Consider the following 21,684-nt stretch of genomic DNA (forward strand, 5'->3'; position numbering starts at 1 on the left):
AAATTACAAGTTTCTCATTTTTTCCATATGTAGTAGTTATTGAACTATAAGCTCATGAAAGGATTTTTCAAAATGAGTGGATCTACTCTGGTTTTGGAATTTTTTCCCAAAACCCTGAAAGGACACTTTTATGTCTTGTTAGGTTACCATTCTAGTGTTAAAGATGTTTGAAAACTTAGTAACAAATGAGCCAACAAAATCCAACATGTAGCCCACCACACTAAAGTTAGAGTATAAGCCCTCAGTGCAAAGATATAATCATAATCCATGATCTATTCCCTGTGACACAAGCAAAACGCTAGTTCAGTCTAGTATTGGACAAAAAGTCATATACCAAGACCTCTTTATTGACTAGATACTTTTGTAAGCACAATCTCTTCTCCTGCCTTGGTTATGCTTCTTAAACAAGGTGAAATAACGTCAAAATATGCTTGGCAAGAATGCACACTTTTATCTGCATGCACGCTTTAGTTCTCAAATGATGCCATACAAAGGATGCTAGCATTTATCCACACCTTAATGCCATGCAGAAGGTGCTAGATTTAATCTTCTATTTTACCTTTTCCATCTTCTTTCAATTTGTACTTTTCATTATAGGACTCAAGTAGGGATTTCATTGCATTGTCTACATATAAGCTTAGTGGGTGCGGCTTGAATCCAACCATCAACCGTGCGTGCTCTCCATTTATCAACAATCTCATGATGCTCAACTCGTTCTACACCTTCATAAGTTTAATGTAACATTGACAATATCATGAGCCAAACAATAATCCTTGGCATCCATTTTGTCTTTGCCGTCCTGTGGGAGCGCCACAGCAATAGACTCAAACACAACAGAGTAAGAATCCAAAGTTTCCACAAACCTGGCAAAAAAAGGCACTGTGTTTGTGTTTCCATCTTGCTCCACCAGAGTGAGAACCTTCAGATTCATACTCTTGCACATTCTTATAATGCGATCCTAGGGTTATCTAGGCAAACACTTTCATTTGACATATGATGAAGTTGTAGATAAAAATTTATGGCAAGGGCCTCCCAAACTTCCTTTCGATCATGAAGTCCTGCAAATTCCAAAGAATTAATAGTGGTGAAATCAAAACACCAAGGTTATTCGCCAACCTCATTTTAATAGCCAGCATCCATGCCTCCCAAAGGATAAGAGTGAGCAATAGAATCATCAACAGTACTAATACGCATACATGAGGGACCTTTAGGCCTGCCCACCAAAGCCTGTATAAGAGAGAACCACTTTGTTCTTGATCAATTTGTAAATCAAAGATATGAACCATGGGTTCTTTTCTAAATGCTTCAACAATTGCACAATTTGCTACCATAAATGCAACCTAGATGTATGGGCATATTTTACAAAGTTTTTGCATAGCTAGCTTTACTTCAATAGCAAGAAAGCACCTGCATTTTAATGCCTGGTATATAGTGGACCTAGAGGCATGCTCAATTTTAAACTTTTCTATATCAAAGGTTTATTAACAAAAAGGATCTTTCTCAAATTTTAAAATACTTTTTTGGTCTTGAGAAATCTATAAACTTAATTTAAATACATTTGCAAAGTAATAAATAGATTAAGACTACATCTAGCATTGCAAAAGTATAGATACACTCTACAATCTTTTGGATTTGTTATCAAGTAATCAGAAAGTTCTAAGTATTTATCTAAATGGTCCTTAAGCAATTTTTCTTACCACTACATGTTAATTTGGTTTTAATATTCAAATTATTTATAGCCTTCCAAAACACTAGATAATCATATGTTAGTTGTTTAGATTTAACCATACTTGTTAAAAAATAAACATGGCTTTTATGATCATATTGAATATCGTATGTTTTACTACAAAATTGAATCGTTTTAAAAAAAATTATAAGCTTTGAGTAACATTTAATGCATTAGTAGCTTGTGTGTAGCAGAAATTGATAACATAGTGAGCATTTCATTAAGACAAGTTCCTAATGAGCATAGAGAGAGTACTTAATTTGAGAAAGCAACATATCAATTTACACCTAGCTAATTTGGCATTGACAATACCTAAAAAGAGAGAGAAATAGAACAAGTGACAACAGTTGAGGACCGGATTTACATGGAGCCGATCCCCCCTTCATAAAGGCTTTGTATTATAGATTCTCCCATTGAAGGAGACTTTTGTACAATACAATCTTTGTGTTCCTTGACAAAACTAGTTAGTGCAATGAAAATGGAAGCTTCATGCACCAAATTATGCTTGAAAAACACACCTAGTGTCCCTAGCCTCAGTCCCCAGACCTCATACACCTTCAAAAATGGTGAGAGCTAGCAAGGAATGAGGGTAGATTGAGAAGAAGAAGATGTATCTTATGAGAAAGAAGTATTCACCTCACATAATCATGCTAATAGCATAGCTTAGCTTAGTAATTAGCATGGTAGAGAGATGAGCATGCCATTGAAGCTTGGCTCTTGGTTGGATTTGCATTCCATAGACAAGAGTTGTTGGTGTAGGCCTCTACTTCTCAATGCTTGGAGAAGGAGATGGAGTTCTTCTTGCACACATGAGTTGTGTGTGTGTATGTGTGTAGCAATGTGTTAGACTAACATGCAGGCCTCTCTCTCTTCTTGGTTGACCCCTCTTGAAAATTGTGATGGCCTCTCATTGGCTCCTGCAAAGCTTAGCCAACCACAAATTAGAAGCATAATTGATATCCTTGTGACATGTGTCCCCCTTTCACCTTTTATGAGAGATTTAGGTAATTAAATAATTCATTTAAAGTCTCATTGGACCCTTTTGTCTTCTGGCCAAAAGGAATCAGGCAAGCCATTGGGCTGCTGGATGCTCATTGGACCCCTTGAAAGACTGTCCAATAGTCTTCAGGGAGCTTAATTTCTATTGGGTTTCTATCAAGAATTTTTAAATTGATTAGACTAATTTTACTCTAGCCTAATTCTCATTGGTCCACCTCTATGGCCATCTAATAGGATTTGAGGAGAAATTGGTGGCAGGTTGCATAGGAGCCTGCCATGTGTCCATGCTTTCCTTTGGGGAGAGCTTGTGAGAGTGTGTGTGGGTTTCTCTCTCATCCCCTACCATTAGGACTCAACCCCTCCTTCGTAGGGATGTGGGAAGACTTTTTAGTCTTCCCATGACCATCCAATTTTCCCCTACTTTGGCCATTGGACAATAGAATTAAATTTAGAAACTTTAGCCTATGGAAGTCTTAATGGAGCTGAACCTTAGGTATTTTAAGCCCCATTGAAGCACATTACTCTTTTGCAAATTGTACCCCTTTGGATACCTATTTTTGCTCCTTTGGGTCCCTGACAGAGACCGGTCTGGCATCCTTGCCAATATTCTAGCTTTTACTCCCCTGGTACTTCCCCATATTAAATGATCAGTTTAACATGAGAAAATCATTTGGGAGAATTAGATATTAGCTTTTATGACATTGCCTCTCTCTTGAAATCATAGTCGTCCTCGACTAGGAGGTAGAGTGTAATGGAATTGGCCTATTTAATTTGAGAGTAGCGGAAATTAATGAGAGTACTTTTGAGAAATGACTTTGTGAGCATAGCCGGTGAACATAATTGAAGATAGCAACATAATCATAGCAATTAGCTAACTTGGCATGAACAATACTTTTGCAAGAGAGAGAATTTAGAGAACATGGCAATAGTTGAGGACCGGATTTATGTGGAGCCAGTCCCCCCTCCAATAGGCATTTGTATTATGATTTCTCCCATTAAGAGAGACTTGTTACAATACAATCTTTGTGTTCCTTGTGACCTAGGTGATGAAATGAATATGGAAAGGTTCATACATCACAAACATAACATAAACTTGAAGAAAAGCTTTAACTATCCCAAGCCTCAGTCCCAAGACCTCAAACACCTTCGAAGGTGGAGAGAGCTAGCAGGGAATGAGGGTAGGGAAGAGGAAGAAGAAACATTTTGTAGGAGAAAGAATTAGTTCCTCACTTATCATAACTCTTGTAGCATACATAATAGCATAGTAATGAAGAAGAAGGAGAGGGCAAGCTTAAGCATTGAAGCATGGCTCTTGGTTGGATTTGCACTCCATATCCAAGAGTGTTGGTGTAGGCTCTCAACCTCTACTTGCTTGGAGAAGGAGAGGGAGCTCTTGCACTTTGCATAGCACACAATGAGAGTGTTTTTGAGTGTGTGTGGGTGAGTATACCCCCTAAGCAACCCCCTAGCTTGCTTGGGTAGACCCCCCCTTGTAGCTCATGCTTGAAGCTCATTGGACCCCTCCAGGCCTAGCCAATCACAAGCAGGAGGCATTACAAGCAGCAAGGGTAGCATTGAGACAAGTGTCCCCCTTTCCCCTTTGAGAGATAGGGATAGATAAATGATAAATCATTTAATTGAATCTCCTAAATTATTATTGGACCCCTTGGGTGGCCAACCAATAGGCTTCAGGCACACCATGAGGGCAACATGAGGAGGAACTTGACAAGTGTCCCTTTTGCTTTCTTTGTACCATGCATGCCTTGTGTGAGTGTGTGGGTGTTCTCTCTCATCCCCCCTCATGTAGGGCTCGCCCCCTCCTTGTAGGGATTGAATGTTTGAATTTTTGACACCTTAAGCCCCTCATGTATAGGCCCAGTTCCCACCACAAGCTTGGCTCATAAGTACTTTCAGCTTGGGCTGGGTTCTCACCTCAAGTGCAATCCTAGCATCTCAAGCATGTGAATCACCTCAAGCATCTCAATAATTAACCACCTCAAGAACCTTAGTCATCAAGCATGACAAGTAGGACAAGCACCTCGCGCTGGGTCGGGTTCCCGTGTCTCAACCTCATCCCTAGCTTACCTAAGGTCAAAGGCCTTTTACACACATTATGGGGGTCTTCAATGAAGCTAACCCTAAGGTCTTATGCTCCATTTGTTAGCCTTGCTCTTTGATAGATCATCTCTCATTTGGGCCCCTTTACCATTGGCCCCGTGTTGAGATAGATCTATAAGAACATGTCTATATCTTAACACTTGTTCCCGTTTATTCTCCCACATTAAGTGATCAATTTAATATGAGAAAATCATTTGGGTTGGTTAGATATTAGATATTAGATTTTATGACATTACCTCTCTCTTGATATCATAGTCGTCCTCGACTATGAGGTAGAAGAGATAAAGCCTTAGTCATTAGTCAATTTTACTTAGCGGGTAGAGGATCCCTTTTTACCCTACGACATCTTTCCAAGATGGATGACTAATCCATTTGGTGCTTGGGAGACATAGCTACTCCAAGCATGTTTTCGCTTTAGTCCATTTCATTCTCCCAAAGTAGAGTGACAAATTCTACTTGGTGTTTGAGAGACGTCGTCATCACAAACATGATTCTAAGCATGCATACTGGTTAAATTTGTGCACAATTAAAAAGAGGACTAGTCTTATAAGACAAAAACATAAGTCATTTAAAAGAAATTTGTGCATTTGCTTACTCTAATGTAGCATTGTAAGCATTGACAAGGTTCATACTATCCTTAAGCTGTATTACTTGCATCCATCTAGCATCTTCAAAAGGATAATTTTTGAACTTAATAAGATACCGTCGGATAATCTTACCATGTCGTAGTACCTTGTCTTCATGCCGAAGGACAGCTTCGGGTTGTAGCACCTCTTCTTGGTCTTCAACTTCGGGAGGGTCTTCAATAATTGGTTCAGTTGGTGGCTCTCCTTTGTAGGGCTTAATTAGGCTTACATGAAAGGCATTGTGTATGAGCCAATGGTTGGGCAACTTGAGTTGATAAGCCGTCTCATTGATGGGCTTCAAGATTTGGAAAGGACCATAGTATCTTTTTGCTAGTGAGGCAGTCCGGGGCGGGCAACAAGAAGAGCAACCTCTAGACACCCTTCAAGGCTCCCGTGCTGCTCAATGGGGCTAGGGCACAACACAACACAAACCAAAACAACAAACCCCCAGCCAAATCCCAACTACACAAGGGGCACCACCTAGTTTAAGAGCGAACTAGGACTCAAAAGAGGAGAATCGTTAGAGCAACCCACAAACAAGCAAGGAATTTACACTAACCCTAACACCAATGGAACACTCTCACACACTAAAACACGAGAGAGAGAGAGAGAGAGAGAGAGAGAGAGAGAGAGAGAGAGAGAGAGAGAGAGAGAGAGAGAGAGAGAGAGATGGTGCTCGGGCTGCTTTGAAGTGTATCGTTAATGATCAAGCAAACATAATATATATATGTAAGAAAGAGAGAGAAGGGGAAAGGAGGTGCTTGTTGCACTAATGCCTTCTTACAAATCTGTCATGACCAATCAAAGTGAGATTAGTATTTGTTCAACATAGCCTGAGTAAATTACACCACAACACATCACAAGAAAAAAGCCACCCCAATCACTGTCTTAAGGCCAGGGGAGTCCTCTCCACCCTGTCGCCCTCTTACAGCATGTGGGATTTATGGCTAAATTGATAACAATACCCGGAGACAAGCTATCAAGAACTTAAATAAAACACCAAGACACTTACACATCATTATTGACCATGAATTCACGTTGGAAGGGAGACAAGGTATCCATGCTTAGTCCAAATTCACCCTCCTTGATTCAGCAAATGTTGGGCTTACACTAGTAGGAGAAATGATAGATTTCCTACCCTCAATTTAATGATCCCTCTCTCTTACAATGGCATAGAGTTCCCTTGCTAATCCCTATTACAACACATGCACATGCATAAGACAATGAGCTTCCTCTCAAGAGCTCCTTCTAGAGAGGTTGAGCTTGGCTTCTCAAGCTATAGCATAGTGCTCTTGCTTATGGCTCCCCCTTTTTGTGCTAGCTACACCCTCCTTTTATAGCAATTTTGAAGGCTAGGGTTACTCCTCTAACCATGGTTGGTTAGATTTTCAGCAATTTATCTAATTTTTTTTTTGCTTGGAATTATCAAGAAGTTGGTGGGGAAAGAGAGAGGAGAGAAATGGAGGTGATAGGACTTTTCATAGTGGGTTAGTGTTAGTAGAGTTAGTATTAATTTACAAATGGAATTGGATATTTACAATGGGAGTATCCATGTAGGATACAAATAAGGAAGAAAAACTCTTAAGAGGTAAGAAAAGGTGGATTTCTTACAAGGTTGATGCTCCAAGTGTCTTGAGTAGGGCCAATTTTGACGCTTGTTGACGGTCCACTAGCTTTGACGGTACATTTTTTCTCCACTCTTGACTTTCCTTGAGAGACAAGGTAATTGAAGCTGAGTAATCAACCACCATGATGCTGTCTTTTAAGAGAAGAGGCTGAATTTTGTGGTTTTTTGATAGATATGGGTAATTTGGAGGAGGAAAAATGAGACTAGGTGGTCAATTTTGGAATGGAATTGTGTGTGGGAGGTATGAGTTCACCATGGTTTCTCTTGTTCTTCAAGGTTGAGGAGAAGGTGAGTAGGGTGCAGAGAGGAGTGGTGAGAGAGGTGGGGATGATGAGTGGAGAAGTGTGTGTGAAAGAGGAAAATGATAAAGTGGAAGAGAGAGTGTGGCTGCATAGCATGGGAAAACTGGGGTCCACTAATAAAATCCTAGCTCACAGCTCGTAGCTCAAAAAAACATGAAAAAATTTGAGGCAAAAGTTCAACCCACGAGCTACAACTTTTGTTTGTATCACCTTTTCAAATTCGGAGAGCAAGTGAACTTTAAAAATTCAGCAAAACCGACCGTTTTTTTCCACTGCACAAGGTCCTTGTGGGGTCCTTCTTTGGATGATTCTTTTGAATACCTCCAAGAGTGAGCCCTCCATAGTGCATGTATGCATGCCACCTACCCTTGACCTTATTTGGTAGGTCTATAATTGAAGATATTGTTGAGATCATGATATAAGTGAATAGTACAACTAAGAAAATCAAATATTGAGGGGTCTAAAAAATATGTACATGTCAAATATAAATAATATAAGTGGAAAAATATAAAGGGGTCAAAAGAAATCTCTCTCATTATGAGGCTACCATAAAAAGATAAATATTTTTGGTGTTCTAATTTTTTAGAAAAAAAACAAAATAGATGTAGGAAGGGAAAAATCACAATAGTGAAAAAAATATACACATAAATAAAACTAGTTTTTTTGGATTTTTGTTTGGGTGGAGTTACACCAAATATAAGAGAAGCTTACATGAAAATATTTCTATATGGAATAAAGAGTATGAAAAATGGTAAGAAAAATTGTGGTAATGGTGAGGCAATGTACAGAGCATAAATAACACACACCTAGGTAAAAATATTTAAATAAATACCAAAATAATTATGAAAAAATCTTTTATTTAGGCCCTATATACAAAGAAATATTTACATACGCATGGGCCATAATATACTTATATTTTTTATATTTTTTATTTTTTTGGCTCAACTAGCCCAATGCCTAGCTAATTGAGGTTTTTTTATTTCAGTAAGGAGATATGGGAAAAGTCCCCTAACTCACACGCATCTATATACAGTGAAATGGTAGGGATAGCCATAGTGTTTGGGTGATTTTGGTAGGGTGAGGTAGCTTACTATGGCAATTATGGAGAGCCGAAAAACGGCTATCATTAGCCCCCCCCTTAGATAATGGTACATTCATGTACCATTTATCTGATCATACAACATGTAGATTATGTAACGTCTGTCTTTGTCTGCTCTTATCTTTGAAGAACCTTTGTTGTATGATTAAAAAACCTTGTGTGATATGGAAGGTTCTCCGAGCCAATAGCAAGATGTAATCAAGTGACTGAGTAAACTTCCTCCATTGAGAAAGTTTCCATAAGCACCCCCAGGATCAAAGATCTTGAAATATCTTTCCCAAAGCGAGATGTATGGTATGGAATCACTTACTGACTTCGGTTGAAGAAACATGTAGATTTTATTGTTGTCCATCATCGCATCTATCACTATGAATGTGATATAAAAGATTGGTTGCTCTTCCTCCTGTGTAAAGTTGATGTATCTGCTACGATCTTCAAGAGCTTGTATGAGCAAATTCCTGAACTGTAGCTCATAAAATTCATTCAACGTGGGTAGGCTCAACAAGTCAAAAATTTTATGGTCTTCATGATTTAGAAAAGCTTGATCCATGCTTCCAGATGCTGTTGGAAGGTATTGCAAATAGTTTACCACATAAGTAGATAATAGACGAAGGTTTCTATTGCTTCCAACACATTGGAAGAGAATAGATTTTGGTACTGATTGATGTAATGTCCACATGTAGCAATCAACAAGTTTTTTATCTATGATGAAGACCAGAAGCATCACAATGTGCGACTTCCATACACCAAAGAACCAAATGAAGAAGGTTTGGAAACATCCGTTCATCACCAAGTATTCATGTCCTCTTCCGCTTAAGAAGGTATGGTGTCCCTGATGAAAGGTATATGTGAAGAGAGGAGAAGTTGACCTTGAAGAGGTGAAACCCAATATGAAGATGATTGGGGCTTCAAAAGCTTGGATTTCCTTGCTAAGAGATTGTCCCATGAATGAAGAGCCACCCACTAAAACACCAGTGGAGAGAATGATACCCTTCTGATAGTTTCCTTTTATGATTTTATTTTTTACTACTCTCCCATGTTCTTCATCCCCTTCTAAGCCCCCCCTTTGGCAAGGTTGTAACTCCTCACATTGTACCACCTCAAAGGTTAATGGATTACTGTTTGATTTTGTGAAACATTTGGCTTCTTGCATGATAGGTTCCTCCATGCTTAACATACATGGGTCATACCAATGCTTTTCAACATCCTCAAACACTTCTTCAAGATTATCCTCACATGGATTCAACTCACACTCTTCTACTTTGTTTTGGAGTTGGCATTCCATGTACACAATCATCTCTTTATGATCAATGTGGTCTATGATCTCTCCACCTATGATTTCATCTTCTTCTTCACTCTCTTCTTTTAGACAAGATACACTCTCAGAACATTCCATAAGATCAAGGTTACCTTCAAGGTCTTCATTCTCCATAGAGTCATGTTGCACAAAAGCTTCGTCTGCTCGGACTAGAAATTGATCCTCCACCAAAGGGTTGGATATATCCATTATTGAATCATCAAATGCCATTTGAGATATATTGTGTCGATTTTCGCATGCTTGTGATAAAGGTAGAAGAAAGAGATTCCACATTTGAATCTTGGCCACCCGCTTTAGCACTTGAATAATCAGCTAGCATGTAAGTAACTTCTTCAACATTTGTCGGAGTAGAAGGAGACAAGTATGGCAAAGGAGATGACTCCTTGATAGAAACACTTTCATGATGGTTGGTTCTTCCAGCATGATGGAAAACATTTTTGATGTAGAAGTACTTGTGAAACTTCCTTCGGGCAATAGTGACCACTTCTTCAAAGGTAGAGGGTCCACTACAAGTAACCTTAGTCTTTAGGAAAGGAGACAAACCCGAAATAAATTGATCCATTTTTACATAATCTGGAAATGTAGAACTAAATCCACATTCTTCCCATTGACGAGAAAAAATATCCTCATAACCATAGTACTCTTCACCATGTTGTTGAAGTCTCCGTAGTGAAGCCCATGCTTTCTCCATTGTTGGAACTTTAGAGAATCTGGCCTTCAAAGCTTTGGAAATTTGGGTATATCCATCTTCAATCTGAGAAGACATACTCCAAAACCATTGCTCAGCGTTGCCTCTAAGGCATAGCAATAGAAAATCCCCTTTTTCAATGTCATCCCTTTTACCAAGGATATGACAAACCATTCTAAAATTAGCAAGAAAATCATCAACATCTTCTTCTGGATTTCCGAAGAAGATTGGGATATCATCAAAGGTATAGCGTTTCATAGTCTCTCAATGCTAGAACCACACAAAGATTAGTTCCAAACAATCATCAACTAACTACACAAAGTTTTGAAAGGTCTTTCAGCATGAATTCTAGATTCTTATGTGAAAATGTATTTTTCCTTTCTTATGTTATGCATAATCCGAACCATATTCTAGATCAATTTTTGTTTCCTTGAAATTAAAATCGGTCATACATGTTTCCATGATTCATATAATCTACTTGATTATGCTGAAATTTAAGCATTCATGCAATACAACAACAATAAGTACACAATCGTTCCTCAGTGGGGGCACCAAAATTGAGGCGGTTCGGGGCGGGCAACAAGAAGAGCAACCTCTAGACACCCTTCAAGGCTCCCGTGCTGCTCAATGGGGCTGGGGCACAACACAACACAAACCAAAACAACAAACCCCCAGCCAAATCCCAACTACACAAGGGGCACCACCTAGTTTAAGAGCGAACTAGGACGCAAAAGAGGAGAATCGTTAGAGCAACCCACAAACAAGCAAGGAATTTACACTAACCCTAACACCAATGGAACACTCTCACACACTAAAATACGAGAGAGAGAGAGAGAGAGAGAGAGAGAGAGAGAGAGAGAGAGAGAGAGAGAGAGAGAGAGAGAGAGAGAGAGAGATGGTGCTCGGGCTGCTTTGAAGTGTATCGTTAATGATCAAGCAAACATAATATATATATGTAAGAAAGAGAGAGAAGGGGGAAGGAGGTGCTTGTTGCACTAATGCCTTCTTACAAATCTGTCATGACCAATCAAAGTGAGATTAGTATTTGTTCAACATAGCCTGAGTAAATTACACCACAACACATCACAAGAAAAAAGCCACCCCAATCACTGTCTTAAGGCCAGGGGAGTCCTCTCCACCCTGTCGCCCTCTTACAGCATGTGGGATTTATGGCTAAATTGATAACAATACCCGGAGACAAGCTATCAAGAACTTAAATAAAACACCAAGACACTTACACATCATTATTGTCCATGACTTCACGTTGGAAGGGAGACAAGGTATCCATGCTTAGTCCAAATTCACCCTCCTTGATTCAGCAAATGTTGGGCTTACACTAGTAGGAGAAATGATAGATTTCCTACCCTCAATTTAATGATCCCTCTCTCTTACAATGGCATAGAGTTCCCTTGCTAATCCCTATTACAACACATGCACATGCATAAGACAATGAGCTTCCTCTCAAGAGCTCCTTCTAGAGAGGTTGAACTTGGCTTCTCAAGCTATAGCATAGTGCTCTTGCTTATGGCTCCCCCTTTTTGCGCTAGCTACACCCTCCTTTTATAGCAATTTTGAAGGCTAGGGTTACTCCTCTAACCATGGTTGGGTTAGATTTTCAGCAATTTATCTAATTTTTTTTTTTGCTTGGAATTATCAAGAAGTTGGTGGGGAAAGAGAGAGGAGAGAAATGGAGGTGATAGGACTTTTCATAGTGGGTTAGTGTTAGTAGAGTTAGTATTAATTTACAAATGGAATTGGATATTTACAATGGGAGTATCCATGTAGGATACAAATAAGGAAGAAAAACTCTTAAGAGGTAAGAAAAGGTGGATTTCTTACAAGGTTGATGCTCCAAGTGTCTTGAGTAGGGCCAATTTTGACGCTTGTTGACGGTCCACTAGCTTTGACGGTACATTTTTTCTCCACTCTTGACTTTCCTTGAGAGACAAGGTAATTGAAGCTGAGTAATCAACCACCATGATGCTGTCTTTTAAGAGAAGAGGCTGAATTTTGTGGTTTTTTGATAGATATGGGTAATTTGGAGGAGGAAAAATGAGACTAGGTGGTCAATTTTGGAATGGAATTGTGTGTGGGAGGTATGAGTTCACCATGGTTTCTCTTGTTCTTCAAGGTTGAGGAGAAGGTGAGTAGGGTGCAGAGAGGAGTGGTGAGAGAGGTGGGGATGATGAGTGGAGAAGTGTGTGTGAAAGAGGAAAATGATAAAGTTGAAGAGAGAGTGTGGCTGCATAGCATGGGAAAACTGGGGTCCACTAATAAAATCCTAGCTCACAGCTCGTAGCTCAAAAAAATATGAAAAAATTTGAGGCAAAAGTTCAACCCACGAGCTACAACTTTTGTTTGTATCACCTTTTCAAATTCGGAGAGCAAGTGAACTTTAAAAATTCAGCAAAACCGACCGTTTTTTTCCACTGCACAAGGTCCTTGTGGGGTCCTTCTTTGGATGATTCTTTTGAATACCTCCAAGAGTGAGCCCTCCATAGTGCATGTATGCATGCCACCTACCCTTGACCTTATTTGGTAGGTCTATAATTGAAGATATTGTTGAGATCATGATATAAGTGAATAGTACAACTAAGAAAATCAAATATTGAGGGGTCTAAAAAATATGTACATGTCAAATATAAATAATATAAGTGGAAAAATATAAAGGGGTCAAAAGAAATCTCTCTCATTATGAGGCTACCATAAAAAGATAAATATTTTTGGTGTTCTAATTTTTTAGAAAAAAAACAAAATAGATGTAGGAAGGGAAAAATCACAATAGTGAAAAAAATATACACATAAATAAAACTAGTTTTTTTGGATTTTTGTTTGGGTGGAGTTACACCAAATATAAGAGAAGCTTACATGAAAATATTTCTATATGGAATAAAGAGTATGAAAAATGGTAAGAAAAATTGTGGTAATGGTGAGGCAATGTACAGAGCATAAATAACACACACCTAGGTAAAAATATTTAAATAAATACCAAAATAATTATGAAAAAATCTTTTATTTAGGCCCTATATACAAAGAAATATTTACATACGCATGGGCCATAATATACTTATATTTTTTATATTTTTTATTTTTTTGGCTCAACTAGCCCAATGCCTAGCTAATTGAGGTTTTTTTATTTCAGTAAGGAGATATGGGAAAAGTCCCCTAACTCACACGCATCTATATACAGTGAAATGGTAGGGATAGCCATAGTGTTTGGGTGATTTTGGTAGGGTGAGGTAGCTTACTATGGCAATTATGGAGAGCCGAAAAACGGCTATCACTAGTTTACCATAATACTTTTGATGGCCCGTAGGATTTTTGCCCATCGTTTTCCTTAATCGAGCCTTAGGAAACTTGAGTAAGACCCAATCATTTTATTTGAACCTTAAGGCTGTTCTGTCCTTATCAGCAGTAGCTTTTTTCCTTTGTTGAGAGATGGATATAGCCTCCTTAATCTTTTGAAAAGATTCTTGTAGGTCACAGCTATACTCATCGGCGGCGAAGATCTTTCCATGTACTTTGAGTAGCAACGGACTTTTAGGTTTCCCTCAATGATCTCAAAAGGTGCTTTTTCCATAGAAGTATGTACAATATTATTGTAGGAATACTCTACAAGAGGTAAATACTTTTCCCATTGTGAGCGTTGATCTACTTCAGTAACATAAGTCTTGAGTAGATCGAGTATTGTAAGATTGGCTATCTCACTTTGGCCATCCGTTTGTGGGTGATAGGCTGAAGAGAAATTCAATCTTGTTCCTAGATTTTCAAAGAGACCTTTCCAAAACTTACTGGTCATTCTAGGATCTCTATTTGACACGATGGATGTAGGTAATCCATAGTGGTTGAAAATGTGAGATATGAAGAGAGTTGCCATTTGATGTGCCTTAATAGTCTTTTTGACAGGAATAAAATGTGCTTGCTTGCTAAACCTGTCAACTATTGTCCATATTCCTGTATTCCCATGGATAGACTTGGGTAATCCAAAGATGAAATCCATGGATATACTCTCCCATGGTGAGTTTGGAATAGGCAATGGCTGGAGTAATCCAGGTTGCTTCCCTCTATCATACTTGGTCTTTTGGCATACTACACATTTTGAAACATACTCTTGTATGTCCACTTTCATGGTAGGACAATAGAAGTACGTCTCTACTCCTCGTATAGTAGGTTAAATACCTCTATGCCCCGCATATGGAGGAGCATGGGATTCATACATACCTTTCTCACGAAGGGAATGGGTAACACATATCCTATTTCCGCGGAGAAGATAACCATCCTACAAGGTGAATGGTTCCTCTTTCTTCCCCAAAGCAAGGGCTGACATTATGTCTCTAAAGTCAGGGTCAGTAGCATACTCATCTATCATAGAGGATAGATCATTGTAAGTAGCTATAGACACCGCATTAACTTTGGGTCGTCGTGAAAGTGCATCGGCCACTTGATTGTGCTTACCAGCTATGTGAGCAATATGGAAATTAAATTGCGAAAGAAAATTTTCCCACCTCATTTGTTTGTCGGAAAGCTTGGTTTGCGTCATGAAATACTTGAGACTTTGGTGGTCGGTTTGTAGGATAAATGGAGTCCCCAATAGGTAGTGCTTCCATGTCTAGGGCATGTAGAACATCTAAAATCTCTTTCTCATAAATGCCCAAGACTCGTCCATCAATATTGATCCTTCGGCTCTCATATGCTATGGCATGCCCTTCTTGAAGCAAAAATGCTCCAAGGCAATCACCACAAGCATCACATTGGACCTCAAATGGCTTTGAGAGATCCAGAATCACGAGGACTGGTTGGGAAGTAAGCTTCTCTTTGAGCTTTTCAAAAGCATTTTTCTCCTTAGCAGTCCATACAAACTTAACGTTCTTCTTAGTTAAGTCGTGTAGTGGTCCTGCTACTTGAGAGAATTTTGCTATGAAGCGTCTATAGTATGCGTACATACCAACAAAGCTTCTTAGCTCATGTAGATTTCTTGGGTTAGGCATGCTTTTATTACCTCTAACTTTGATGGATCCATTCGGATACCATCTTTAGAGATAATATGACCTAGGTATTGAATCTCTTGAAGGAAGAATTCGCTTTTCTTTTGGTTGAGAAAAAGCTTGTTCTCCCTCAATGCTTGAAAAATCACTGGGAGATGTTGCTTATGTTCCTCAAAGACTTGGATTAGATGATGATATCATCAAAGAACACTCCATTGAATTTGCGGTATGGTCTAAAAATTTTCTCCATCAAACGATTGAACGTAGCTGGTGCATTAGTCAAGCCAAAAGACATGACTAGATATTCATAAAGACCAAACGTTGTGCGAAATGCGATCTTTAAGATATCTTCATCCACTATCCTTATTTGATGATAGCCACTCTTAAGGTCAATCCTACTGAAGTAGGTAGAGCCTTGTAGCTTATCAAACAGATCTTCTACCCGAGGTACGGGAAATCTGTTTTTGATAGTGATATGGTTTAGTGCTCGATAGTCCACACACATACGGTATGTACCATCTTTCTTTTGCACTAAAAGGACTGGAGAACAAAAGTGAGAGGAACTAGGCCTCACCATCCCTTTGTCTACCAGCTCTTGTACTTGCCTCATGATCTCCTCTTGTTGAGCTTGTGAGACTCGATAAGGAGGCTTGTTAGGTGGTGAGCTTCTAGGAAGAAGCTCAATACGATGGTCATCATCCCCTCGTTTTGGAGGTAAGTCCATAGGGATATCCTCGATGAACACATCTTGGAATCCTTTTAGAAAATTAGACAAGTCTAACTCTTCTTGATTCCTACCATTTACATTTGATGAAACATTAGTATCTTTTAGAGACTCTTTGATAAAAATCATGTACGCACAAACTGAGATCTTCATTGACTTATCAAAAGCAAGAGGATTTACAAGTGGAATAGTGCGACCACGCTCACTAGCATCTATAAACATGTTCTTTCCCCTGTAGGTGAAGTAGATTCTCCTTTCAGGGAACTTCATGTTGGCAGCCATGCGATCAAACCATGGTGCCCCTAGGATAACATCCTCATGTGGGGGAGGAGAGATGAAGAAGTCTTCTTTGTTGACATAGCTTTGGACATGAAGCCTCAACTTCCCAATCAAGGGAGTAATGGAGGCTTGTTGTCCCTTGAAAGCCGCATCAGCCACTACTATATCTCCCATCTCAAAAGCTTGAACGCCCAACTTGGTGGCCAACTCCGTTGATATGAAGTTGAGAGTAGAGCTAGGATCAAACAAGATGAAGGAATCATGCTCTCTTACCTTTCCCCAAGCATAGGAAAGTGATGATCCTTTGAAATGAGCATCCTCTTTTGGAGCTTCGATGGTGGAAGCCCTAGGAGTCTCATTGCGAGTATTCTTCTTGGGGCAAGAACGATAGCCATGTCCTTGCTCCGCTCCCCACACTCGAAACACTTATGGTCCTTGCGAAAAGCTTCAAGCTCTTCAGGAGAGAGTTTGTTTTTACCTTTGTAAACTCCCTTCTCCTTGGACCGATTGTTGTTGTTGCTGGAAGTGACTTGGAAAGGATTTTGAACATTGGTTTTCCCCTTTGCATCATTTTTGTCTTTGTTTTCCATGGGCTTGACATTACGTCTAGCCCCTTGATGGAAATTGATGCGTGAAGCAACCATGGTGTGATGGATTACTTCGCTAATAGTACCAGGCCGTTGAGAGTTGATGTATTCGGCCATCTCTTCAGGTAATCCCGCACCATTAGGAAAAATGTGGACTCTCTTTGGGCCATATAGGATTAAGGTTAATTAGGCTCCAGCCAATAGGAAGAGAGCAATGTATATAAGTCTAGAACCTAAGAAAGTAGAGAGAATAATAGGGTTGTCCACTCATTTATTGCTTTGTATCCTAGAGGGAGGTGGATGGGTAAAAGAGGGAGGGGAAAAAAGGGAGGGGGGGAGTGGTGGGTCCACAGATACGTTTTTGCAAAAACCCTAAAATTTCAAAATTAAAAAAAAAATTAAATTCAAAATATTCCATCCAAAAATCCCCCCAAACCTACCCTATGATCAAAAAGTCATTTTCTCACTCTAGAACCTTTTTTCCAAGACTCCCTTCCTCCATAGCCCCTTTCCATAACACAAAGCTCTCACTCTCTCTCTAAACTCTTATACCTTCCTCCTTCTTCAAGCTCTCCATTGCAACTTTAAGCTCACACTCTCTCTCTCTCTAAATTGTCTCCCTCCTCCTTCCTCAAGCTCTCCATTGCAACTTTAAGCTCCCACTCTCTCTCTAAACTCTGTTTCCCTCCTCCTTCCTCAAGCTCTCCATTACAATTGTAAGCTCCCACTCTCTCTCTAAACTTTGTCTCCCTCCTCCTTCCCCAAGCTCTCCATTGCAATTTCAAGCTCCCACTTAAGCATCCATGGCAAACAATGGTCAAAATAGATGCCCCAAACCCATCATTCAAAGTATGGTTCTCCACAACTCAAAGAATGAGGAGCAGCAATGGGAACCTCAGCTTTTTCAAGAAGGTGCGTGGGTCTATATGCAACCTTCCACAATCGGCCCCCATTGTGTTTGTGAAAGAACAAACGTTGATCTCCATTGGAAGGGAAGACTACTAGGCTTCAAGCAAGTAAGAGACAAGAGTACGGTGGCAATCGTTCAACATGTTTTTATGTTTGGACACATGCGTCTACGAGGGATCACCAACCCAAGGGATTTTCCTTGTAATTGTATATCCCTTGCACTTCAATGGTTTTGGTGGTAACAAAAAAATGGACTTTTTACATCTCACGGACTGTTTTGTTTCTATGTAGATGTTTTTCCTTCTAGCCTTGTGGAGGAGCAACCACTCTCGTGCCTTTCAGACACATTTACGGCCATGCATGCAAGTCTTGGGGATATGCTCTTCTCCAACACAACTTCATCAAACCTTGCACGACAGAGGGTGTTCTTCTACACCCACAAGTACATTGTACCTACAGATGAGGAAGGCTACGGAGAGCTACAACCTTTGGAGGCTACAACCTTGCGTAGCATGGAGTGACCAAAGGCAGATGCATTCACTGTAATGTCTTTGAAAGCCAAGATTGTAGCTGATGTGAGAGCATCATTAAAATTTGGAAAAGCCTCGCGTTCAGTTGGGCTTGGATGGTGTTGTCCTGCTCATGTCTTCGCTAGCATCTTTGGATCTTTGCCTTTCCATCATACAAATACTATGTATGTTTGCAAAGATCTACAATACGATACATTGGAAGCCATCCTTGGGGAGAAGTGGGGGTATCTTGAAGGACTTCACAACGGAGATCGCTTTCGGTGTCAGGTTGGAAGTTTCGGCATTGCTATCCATTTCATCAAGGTGCGCTCCACTCTTTACGTGCGGTACTTCTATGAAAGGTGGATGTCCAAGCTTGGTGAATGGGTTCCATTGCAATCCACCGATGCTACAATTGAGGTATTTGATATTGCAATCAAATTGTCGAGTGGTGCCGTTGAAACCGTCCAAGTGAACAAGCATTGGACATTGGCCAATGTGCGGGAGCACTTAGTGATAATGGGTTTAGAGCATCGAGAAAATACAAAATTTTGCATCGGACGACGTAAGGTGAATGATTTTTCTCTCTTAATTATGTTATATTTATATTTTTTTAATTATTCCTTGCTCTAAGTTGGGTATGCTAATTTTTTTTTTTTTTTCTAGATTGGTAGCCACATGGAGAGCACGATTCAAATTGAAAAGGCGTGGACGACGGAAGAGAATTTGATTTTATCATTAGAGTAGTTATGTTTTGTACTTAAATTTTTTATAATATCACAATTTTTTCTCAAGCAGATGGTTGTATCAAATTTTGGCAATGCACATTATCTTAAAGTTGTAGTGATGTGTTTTTTGAGTTAAAAGATTGTAATTTAGTTTGTAAGTTTTTTATAACTTCTTGTTATTTGTGTTACTTAATGAAAATTGTTTAATATTTTAATTATTGATATTTTTTTTTGGGAGGGGGGGGGGGGGGTGCTATATAAAGCCTCCTAAACCCTACCATTTTCACACTCTTTGCCTGTTCACACTCTCATTTGAGCTCCAACACTCTTTGCATTCCTCCTTTAAGAGCTAGCATTATGGCATCCTCCTCCACCCCTCCCGAAGCCACGACGTTACAACGCTTCCAAGCGTTTTTACAAACTACCGAGTGGCAAGATCGTGACGATCTTCACAATTTCTTCACCCAATTCCCTGATGTGAATGCAACTATTCACCTAAATAGCCAATCTTTTCAGCCTATCTTAGAATTTTTTGAATTTTACATCGACAAGTATGCTGTACCAATTGTCGGACAAGGGGAATTGTGGATTCCATGCGATTTGCTTTGCTACATACACAAAGGCGATCGGCCTTTCACCCAGTGACTTCAACGATTTTGTGTAATTGCGTGTGAGGCAGGTCAGTACATTGAAGATTCACGTTTGAAAAAGAAGAAGGTCGACACCCAGTTTCTAAGTCGCTTGGCGACTTTTGTGTTTCTTCTTGCGGAGGAGCCTGAAAGATCTGAGGTGAGTTTGCCTCATTTGCGCCTTGGGGGTGTCGTCAAGGACACAAAGGAGCCCATTACAGCGCCTTGGGATGCAAGCAAAGAGGGAAATATTCTTGCCCTAACCTACCCAGGAGGTGTCATGGATGCTGCCAAATCCATGGGTGATGAGGGTGCAGAAGCATCCTTTAAGCCCGATGCAAATGCGCCGGAGGAGACATTAACTCCGGAGGTTTTTTTTGAACACCTCTCCCCAATTGTGATAGATGGGGAGGAATATTTGTTTTTACATGATCTTGAAAAGACTTTTGACATCCGCATGGATGAGTGTCTGTCCATCCTCTGTGCCACTGTAGAGTCCTCTGCCATTGACCCCTCTTCCGATCCTTTGGATCGAAGCCTCCTTCCCCTTGGAGAGAGTGTGGTAGATACAGTGGAGTTGGCAATGGTGGAGGTGACAGATGCACCGCACTCATCTGTGTCGGAGGATGAGTTTGTAGCTACACGCGCATTGCTTGAAGCCCAACACACTCCTATGCCTGTTCATATAGATGAACTTGAGAGTGTCGCTATGGCTCCCAATTCATCTATTTCTCTTGACAGCAAAGGCATAAACGATGAAGACGACGAAAAACAAGAGGTATTAATTGATTTTTGTTTTGTGATTACGTTAATTTTCATTGTTGCATTCTGAAATCTTATTTACCTATTCATTTCTTTGTAGAATGTTGTGGAGCTGGATGAGCATGCAGGTTGGGGAGGAGATGGTAGGTGCCAAGCTTTTGGACTGGTACCACAACTTTAATAACTGGTACCACAAAGTCCACATCTGCTGGATCAATTCTATTTGCTGCTGCTGGAGAAAACTGCCTGTCCATTGTGCCAAGTCCATTCAGGTTCTGCAGCTTTCTGAACAATCTGTCTTTGAAAGCTGGAACCAATTGCAACAACTGATCCAAAGATAATTGAAGAGGTGAGCTAATAAGTATTTCAAACCAATCCTTATCCTGTTTATTTTCCACCTCCTTACTCCCTTTATTCTGCTCTTCCTTTTCTTTTGGGGTCATCCTCTTCCGCTTAAGAAGGTATGGTGTCCCTGGTGTTTGGCAATCCTTTTTGTAACCTGGTCTCTTACCCCTTTTTGCTCCTTCCAATCCAAAGGTGCTTTATCCTTAGACCTAGTCACTGCTAGAACTTCAACATGATCCTCCTGCACACATTGGTTACAGTCACAAGCCCATTGATGTTCCTCTTCATTCCCTTGCTGCTCCTGTTCTTGGTCAGTATCTTGCATCTGCTTATCCTGAGAAAACACATCAAACAAGATTACATTTGCCTGAGCTGCTGGCTGATTTTGCTGCTGCTGTTGTTGCTGCTGTTGCTGATTTTCAGGTTGATTGGGCTGATTATATCTCACAATGGGCATTCCCCTTTCTTCCCTATGCTTCACCCATAAAGCACAATTGGGACCTACCCAGTGATTTGGTGCACCACAGTACACACAGGGTCTCCTATTATTATTGTTCTCCTGCTCTCTCCAAGGAGGTCTAGGAGGTCTTGTCCTCTGAAATGGTGGTCTTTCCCTAAATGGTACTGCTTGATTTGCTCCAATTTCTGGTCTTCCTCTTCCTATGTTAGGTGCTGTCTGCCCTCTATTCTTTGGATTATACCAACAGCTAGCAGTACTATGTCC

General features: G+C 40.0%; 1 pseudogene; it reads right to left on the bottom strand.

Annotated features, from left to right (window-relative positions):
- Window positions 1-542: 542 nt before the first annotated feature.
- LOC147438747 (scarecrow-like protein 21) lies at window positions 543-21,417 on the bottom strand (annotated as a pseudogene).
- Between the last annotated feature and the right edge of the window lie 267 nt (window positions 21,418-21,684).

Source organism: Adiantum capillus-veneris, chromosome 16 (assembly GCF_014529385.1).
Source record: "Adiantum capillus-veneris isolate H3 chromosome 16, ASM1452938v2, whole genome shotgun sequence".
Taxonomy (NCBI): domain Eukaryota; kingdom Viridiplantae; phylum Streptophyta; class Polypodiopsida; order Polypodiales; family Pteridaceae; genus Adiantum; species Adiantum capillus-veneris.